Here is an 8,372-nt window from a genome sequence, read left to right on the forward strand (position 1 = left end):
ACTCTCTATCACTCTCTGACACTCTCTGACAGTCTCTGACACTCACTATCACTCTCTGACACTCTCTGACACTCTCTGACACTCTCTATCACTCTCTATCACTCTCTGACAATCTCAGACACTCTCAGACACTCTCTGACACTCCCTGAAACTCTCTATCACTCTCTATCACTCTCTGACACTCACTATCACTCTCTGACACTCTCTGACACTCTCAGACAATCTCAGACACTCTCTGACTCTCCCTGAAACTCTCTATCACTCTCTATCACTCTCTATCACTCTCTGACACTCTCTGACACTCTCTGACACTCTCTATCACTCACTATCACTCTCTGACACTCTCTGACACTCTCTGACAGTCTCTATCACTCTCTATCACTCTCTGACACTCTCAGACACTCTCTGGCACTCTCTGAAACTCTCTAACACTCTCTGACACTCTCTGACACTCTCTATCACTCTCTGACACTCTCTGACACTCACTATCACTCTCTGACACTCTCTGACACTCTCTGACACTCTCTATCACTCTCTATCACTCTCTGACAATCTCAGACACTCTCAGACACTCTCAGACACTCTCTGACACTCCCTGAAACTCTCTATTACTCTCTATCACTCTCTGACACTCACTATCACTCTCTGACACTCTCTGACACTCTCTGACACTCTCTATCACTCTCTATCACTCTCTGACACTCTCAGACAATCTCAGACACTCTCTGACTCTCCCTGAAACTCTCTATCACTCTCTATCACTCTCTATCACTCTCTGACACTCTCTGACACTCTCTGACACTCTCTGACACTCACTATCACTCACTATCACTCTCTGACACTCTCAGACACTCTCTGAAACTCTCTGACACTCTCAGACACTCACTATCACTCTCTGACACTCTCAGACACTCACTATCACTCTCTGACACTCTCAGACACTCACTATCACTCTCTGACACTCTCAGACACTCACTATCACTCTCTGACACTCTCAGACACTCACTATCACTCTCTGACACTCTCAGACACTCTCTGGCACTCTCTGAAACTCTCTATCACTCTCTATCTCTCTCTGACACTCTCTGACACTCTCTATCACTCTCTGACACTCTCTGACACTCTCTGACACTCACTATCACTCTCTGACACTCTCTGACACTCTCTGACACTCTCTATCACTCTCTATCACTCTCAGACACTCACTATCACTCTCTGACACACTCAGACACTCTCTGGCACTCTCTGAAACTCTCTATCACTCTCTATCACTCTCTAACACTCTCAGACACTCACTATCACTCTCTGACACTCTCTGACAGTCTCTATCACTCTCTATCACTCTCTATCACTCTCTGACACTCTCAGACACTCTCTGGCACTCTCTGAAACTCTCTATCACTCTCTATCACTCTCTGACACTCTCAGACACTCACTATCACTCTCTGACACTCTCTGACAGTCTCTATCACTCTCTGACACTCTCAGACACTCTCTGGCACTCTCTGAAACTCTCTATCACTCTCTATCACTCTCTGACACTCTCAGACAGTCACTATCACTCTCTGACACTCTCTGACAGTCTCTATCACTCTCTATCACTCTCTATCACTCTCTATCACTCTCTGACACTCTCAGACACTCTCTGGCACTCTCTGAAACTCTCTATCACTCTCTATCACTCTCTGACACTCTCAGACACTCACTATCACTCTCTGACACTCTCTGACAGTCTCTATCACTCTCTATCACTCTCTATCACTCTCTGACACTCTCAGACACTCTCTGGCACTCTCTGAAACTCTCTATCACTCTCTATCACTCTCTCTCACTCTCTGACACTCTCTGACACTCTCTATCACTCTCTGACACTCTCTGACGCTCTCTGACACTCACTATCACTCTCTGACACTCTCTGACACTCTCTGACACTCTCTATCACTCTCTATCACTCTCTGACACTCTCAGACACTCTCAGACACTCTCTGACACTCCCTGAAACTCTCTATCCTCTCTATCACTCTCTGACTCTCTCTGACACTCTCTGACACTCTCTGACACTCTCTATCACTCACTATCACTCTCTGACACTCTCTGACAGTCTCTATCACTCTCTATCACTCTCTGACACTCTCAGACACTCTCTGGCACTCTCTGAAACTCTCTATCACTCTCTATCACTCTCTGACACTCTCTGACACTCTCTATCACTCTCTATCACTCTCTGACACTCTCTGACACTCACTATCACTCTCTGACACTCTCTGACAGTCTCGATCACTCTCAATCACTCTCTGACACTCTCAGACACTCTCTGGCACTCTCTGAAACTCTCTATCACTCTCTGACACTCTCTGACACCCTCTATCACTCTCTATCACTCTCTTACACTCTCTGATACTCTCTGACACTCACTATCACTCTCTGACACTCTCTGACAGTCTCTATCACTCTCTATCACTCTCTGACACTCTCTGACACTCTCTATCACTCTCTGACACTCTCTGACACTCACTATCACTCTCTGACACTCTCAGACTCTCACTGACACTCCATGAAACTCACTATCACTCTCTATCACTCTCTGACACTTTCTGACACTCTCTGACACTCACTATTACTCTCTGACACTCTCAGACACTCACTATCAATCTCTGACACTCACTATCACTCTCTGACACTCTCTGACAGTCTCTACCACTCTCTGACACTCACTATCACTCTCTGACACTCTCTGACACTCTCTGACAGTCTCTATCACTCTCTGACACTCTCTGACACTCTCAGACACTCACTATCACTCTCTGACACTCTCAGACACTCACTATCACTCTCTGACACTCTCAGACACTCAATATCACTCTCTGACACTCTCAGACACTCACTATCACTCTCTGACACTCTCAGACACTCAATATCACTCTCTGACACTCTCAGACACTCTCTGGCACTCTCGGAAACTCTCTATCACTCTCTATCACTCTCTGACACTCTCTGACACTCTCTATCACTCTCTGACACTCTCTGACACTCTCTGACACACTCTGACACTCACTATCACTCTCTGACACTCCCTGAAACTCTCTATCACTCTCTGACACTCTCTGACACTCTCTGACCCTCACTATCACTCTCTGACACTCTCTGACACTCACTATCACTCTCTGACACTCACTATCACTCTCTGACACTCTCTGACACTCTCTGACAGTCTCTATCACTCTCTGACACTCTCTGACACTCTCAGACACTCACTATCACTCTCTGACACTCTCAGACACTCACTATCACTCTCTGACACTCTCAGACACTCAATATCACTCTCTGACACTCTCAGACACTCTCTGGCACTCTCTGAAACTCTCTATCACTCTCTATCACTCTCTGACACTCTCTGACACTCTCTATCACTCTCTGACACTCTCTGACACTCTCTGACACACTCTGACACTCACTATCACTCTCTGACACTCCCTGAAACTCTCTATCACTGTCTATCACTCTCTGACACTCTCTGACACTCTCTGACACTCACTATCACTCTCTGACACTCTCAGACACTCACTATCACTCTCTGACACTCACTATCACTCTCTGACACTCTCTGACACTCTCTGACATTCTCTATCACTCTCTGACACTCTCTGACACTCTCAGACACTCACTATCACTCTCTGACACTCTCAGACACTCACTATCACTCTCTGACACTCTCTAACACTCTCTGACACTCTCTATCACTCTCTGACACTCTCTGAAACTCTCTATCACTCTCTATCACTCTCTGACACTCTCTGACACTCTCTATCACTCTCTGACACTCTCTGACACTCTCTGACACACTCTGACACTCACTATCACTCTCTGACACTCCCTGAAACTCTCTATCACTCTCTATCACTCTCTGACACTCTCTGACACTCTCTGACACTCACTATCACTCTCTGACACTCTCTGACACTCACTATCACTCTCTGACACTCACTATCACTCTCTGACACTCTCTGACACTCTCTGACAGTCTCTATCACTCTCTGACACTCTCTGACACTCTCAGACACTCACTATCTCTCTCTGACACTCTCAGACACTCACTATCACTCTCTGACACTCTCTAACACTCTCTGACACTCTCTATCACTCTCTGACACTCTCTGACACTCTCTGACACTCACTATCACTCTCTGACACTCTCTGACACTCTCTGACACTCTCTATCACTCTCTATCACTCTCTGACTATCTCAGACACTCTCTATCACTCTCTGACACTCTCTGACACTCTCTGACACACTCTGACACTCACTATCACTCTCTGACACTCCCTGAAACTCTCTATCACTGTCTATCACTCTCTGACACTCTCTGACACTCTCTGACACTCACTATCACTCTCTGACACTCTCAGACACTCACTATCACTCTCTGACACTCACTATCACTCTCTGACACTCTCTGACACTCTCTGACAGTCTCTATCACTCTCTGACACTCTCTGACACTCTCAGACACTCACTATCACTCTCTGACACTCTCAGACACTCACTATCACTCTCTGACACTCTCTAACACTCTCTGACACTCTCTATCACTCTCTGACACTCTCTGAAACTCTCTATCACTCTCTATCACTCTCTGACACTCTCTGACACTCTCTATCACTCTCTGACACTCTCTGACACTCTCTGACACACTCTGACACTCACTATCACTCTCTGACACTCCCTGAAACTCTCTATCACTCTCTATCACTCTCTGACACTCTCTGACACTCTCTGACACTCACTATCACTCTCTGACACTCTCTGACACTCACTATCACTCTCTGACACTCACTATCACTCTCTGACACTCTCTGACACTCTCTGACAGTCTCTATCACTCTCTGACACTCTCTGACACTCTCAGACACTCACTATCACTCTCTGACACTCTCAGACACTCACTATCACTCTCTGACACTCTCAGACACTCACTATCACTCTCTGACACTCTCTAACACTCTCTGACACTCTCTATCACTCTCTGACACTCTCTGACACTCTCTGACACTCACTATCACTCTCTGACACTCTCTGACACTCTCTATCACTCTCTATCACTCTCTGACTATCTCAGACACTCTCAGACACTCTCTGACACTCCCTGAAACTCTCTATCACTCTCTATCACTCTCTGACACTCTCTGACACTCTCTGACACTCTCTATCACTCACTATCACTCTCTGACACTCTCAGACACTCACTATCACTCTCTGGCACTCTCTGACAGTCTCTATCACACTCTATCACTCTCTGAAACTCTCAGACACTCTCTGGCACTCTCTGAAACTCTCTATCACTCTACGACACTCTCTGACACTCTCTATCACTCTCTGACATTCTCTGACACTCACTATCACTCTCTGACACTCTCTGACACTCTCTGACACTCTCTATCACTCTCTATCACTCTCTGACACTCTCAGACACTCTCAGACACTCTCTGACTCTCCTTGAAACTCTCTATCACTCTCTATCACTCTCTATCACTCTCTGACACTCTCTGACACTCTCTGACACTCTCTATCACTCACTATCACTCTTGACACTCTCAGACACTCATTATCACTCTCTGACACTCTCAGACACTCACTATCACTCTCTGACACTCTCAGACACTCACTATCACTCTCTGACACTCTCAGACACTCTCTGGCACTCTCTGAAACTCTCAGACACTCTCTGGCACTCTCTGAAACTCTCTATCTCTCTCTGACACTCTCTGACACTCTCTATCACTCTCTGACACTCTCTGACACTCTCTGACACTCACTATCACTCTCTGACACTCTCTGACACTCTCTGACACTCTCTGACACTCTCTATCACTCTCTATCACTCTCAGACACTCACTATCACTCTCTGACACTCTCAGACACTCTCTGGCACTCTCTGAAACTCTCAGACACTCTCTGGCACTCTCTGAAACTCTCTATCTCTCTCTGACACTCTCTGACACTCTCTATCACTCTCTGACACTCTCTGACACTCTCTGACACTCACTATCACTCTCTGACACTCTCTGACACTCTCTGACACTCTCTGACACTCTCTATCACTCTCTATCACTCTCAGACACTCACTATCACTCTCTGACACTCTCAGACACTCTCTGAAACTCTCTATCACTCTCTATCACTCTCTGACACTCTCTGACACTCTCTATCACTCTCCGACACTCTCTGCCACTCTCTGACACTCACTATCACTCTCTGACACTCTCTGACACTCTCTATCACTCTCTATCACTCTTTATCACTCTCTGACACTCTCAGACACTCTCAGACACTCTCTGACACTCCCTGAAACTCTCTATCACTCTCTATCACTCTCTGACACTCTCTATCACTCTCTATCACTCTCAGACACTCACTATCACTCTCTGACACTCTCAGACACTCACTATCACTCTCTGACACTCTCTATCACTCTCTATCTCTCTCTGACACTCTCTGACACTCTCTATCACTCTCTGACACTCTCTGACACTCTCTGACACTCACTATCACTCTCTGACACTCTCTGACACTCTCTGACACTCTCTATCACTCTCTATCACTCTCAGACACTCACTATCACACTCTGACACTCACTATCACTCTCTGGCACTCTCTGAAACTCTCTAACACTCTCTATCACTCTCTGACACTCTCTGACACTCTCTATCACTCTCTGACACTCTCTGCCACTCTCTGACACTCACTATCACTCTCTGACACTCTCTGACACTCTCTGACACTCTCTATCACTCTCTATCACTCTCTGACACTCTCTAACACTCTCTGACACTCTCTATCACTCTCTGACACTCTCTGACACTCTCTGACACTCACTATCACTCTCTGACACTCTCTGACACTCTCTATCACTCTCTATCACTCTCTGACTATCTCAGACACTCTCAGACACTCTCTGACACTCCCTGAAACTCTCTATCACTCTCTATCACTCTCTGACACTCTCTGACACTCTCTATCACTCACTATCACTCTCTGACACTCTCAGACACTCACTATCACTCTCTGGCACTCTCTGACAGTCTCTATCACTCTCTATCACTCTCTGAAACTCTCAGACACTCTCTGGCACTCTCTGAAACTCTCTATCACTCTATGACACTCTCTGACACTCTCTATCACTCTCTGACATTCTCTGACACTCACTATCACTCTCTGACACTCTCTGACACTCTCTGACACTCTCTATCACTCTCTATCACTCTCTGACACTCTCAGACACTCTCAGACACTCTCTGACTCTCCTTGAAACTCTCTATCACTCTCTATCACTCTCTATCACTCTCTGACACTCTCTGACACTCTCTGACACTCTCTATCACTCACTATCACTCTTGACACTCTCAGACACTCATTATCACTCTCTGACACTCTCAGACACTCACTATCACTCTCTGACACTCTCAGACACTCACTATCACTCTCTGACACTCTCAGACACTCTCTGGCACTCTCTGAAACTCTCAGACACTCTCTGGCACTCTCTGAAACTCTCTATCTCTCTCTGACACTCTCTGACACTCTCTATCACTCTCTGACACTCTCTGACACTCTCTGACACTCACTATCACTCTCTGACACTCTCTGACACTCTCTGACACTCTCTGACACTCTCTGACACTCTCTATCACTCTCCGACACTCTCTGCCACTCTCTGACACTCACTATCACTCTCTGACACTCTCTGACACTCTCTATCACTCTCTATCACTCTTTATCACTCTCTGACACTCTCAGACACTCTCAGACACTCTCTGACACTCCCTGAAACTCTCTATCACTCTCTATCACTCTCTGACACTCTCTGACACTCTCTGACACTCTCTATCACTCACTATCACTCTCTGACACTCTCAGACACTCACTATCACTCTCTGACACTCTCTATCACTCTCTATCACTCTCTGACACTCTCTGACACTCTCAGACACTCTCTGACTCTCCCTGAAACTCTCTATCACTCTCTATCACTCTCTGACACTCTCTGACACTCTCTGACACTCTCTATCACTCACTATCACTCTCTGACACTCTCAGACACTCACTATCACTCTCTGACACTCTCAGACACTCACTATCACTCTCTGACACTCTCTATCACTCTCTATCTCTCTCTGACACTCTCTGACACTCTCTATCACTCTCTGACACTCTCTGACACTCACTATCACTCTCTGACACTCTCTGACACTCTCTGACACTCTCTATCACTCTCTATCACTCTCAGACACTCACTATCACTCTCTGACACTCTCTGACACTCTCTGACACTCTCTGACACTCTCTATCACTCTCAGACACTCTCTGACTCTCC

This window comes from Heterodontus francisci, unplaced genomic scaffold, assembly GCF_036365525.1.
Source record: "Heterodontus francisci isolate sHetFra1 unplaced genomic scaffold, sHetFra1.hap1 HAP1_SCAFFOLD_162, whole genome shotgun sequence".
Taxonomy (NCBI): domain Eukaryota; kingdom Metazoa; phylum Chordata; class Chondrichthyes; order Heterodontiformes; family Heterodontidae; genus Heterodontus; species Heterodontus francisci.